Consider the following 1,193-nt stretch of genomic DNA (forward strand, 5'->3'; position numbering starts at 1 on the left):
CCCAGCAGATCTGTTTGTCTCCTTTTCTGCCTTCCTTTCAGGACTCTCCCTCAACTGGTTCTTCCCCCCACTGCCTTTTTCCTCCAGTTCTGTCCTGGTTCTTCCAGTGACGGAAAACTGACATCCATCAGTTCTGGAGGCCTAGGGCCCAGTTCTGCTTTGGATCCACCCTCTTCTTTCCAGCCCAACCAGCCTTGGCCAACTCTGTCCTCACCTCTCCCCTGGGCTCTTAGAGTATGAAGCCTCCTCTACCCTGAGGTGGAGGAGCAGAAGCAGGCGGGAAGAAGAGAAAACACAGATTTTATTGAAATGAGGTAGTTGGAGGTACAGAAAAAAACCCGGCTTGCTTGGGGTTCAGGTTTCCAGAAACTTGGATGGTGCCTCCACTGTCTCCAAGGTTCAGAGAAATGCTTACTGCTGTTTGGAGCTCTCACTGAACCTGGCCCTCCCCGCGCCCCCACCCCCACCCCCAAGGTAGAGAGGGGAGGAGGGTCCTGGATTTTCCAGGAAGCTATAAATAGGGGAGGAACCGGTGGGGACATGCCTGCGCCTTCCTGGTAGAGGCTTTTTAGGGACAGGCCTCACACGACATTCCAGAAATCTTTGTAGTACCAAGTTCCAAAACACTTTGGTGGCTTAGAAATGAGGTCGCTGGTAGGAAGAGGCAGGTTTCAGAAAACAACCTCTGGAAGCGGCGATAGTGCAATACAAACGCGCGGGAGGGGATGAATAAGGTTAGATTGCGGAGGGGACTTTTTGGTCTGTCACAAGGCACCTGGTGCTACTGTAAGGTCTGTGGTGACTGGAGAAATGAAGTATTGGTGATATGCCTGCACCCAAATACCTCTCACACAAGAAACTTCGAGTCCTTCTCTGTCCCGGGCCCAGAAGCGGGGAGATGGGATACAAGTGAGTGCATGAGGAGCGTCCTCGCAGCTCAAAGGCACTGAACTGAACAAACCAAAGCTGGGAAGGGCAAGCAGAATCCAGGAGGATGCAGCTTGCGCACCCTCCCCCGCCCCCCCGCCGCCCCCGTGCTAATCCCCAGATCAAAGGCGAAAGGAAGCCCTTCCCTCCACATTTGACAGGTTCCGTGTCTCCCACACCTATGGTGCGATAGGGTGCCCGGCCATCAGCACCTCGCCCAGACCGGAGAAAAGTGTTTCCCCATTTCTCCCCAAAGCAGCTAAACT

The sequence above is a fragment of the Pteropus alecto genome, unplaced genomic scaffold (assembly GCF_000325575.1).
Source record: "Pteropus alecto unplaced genomic scaffold, ASM32557v1 scaffold98, whole genome shotgun sequence".
Taxonomy (NCBI): Eukaryota; Metazoa; Chordata; class Mammalia; order Chiroptera; family Pteropodidae; genus Pteropus; species Pteropus alecto.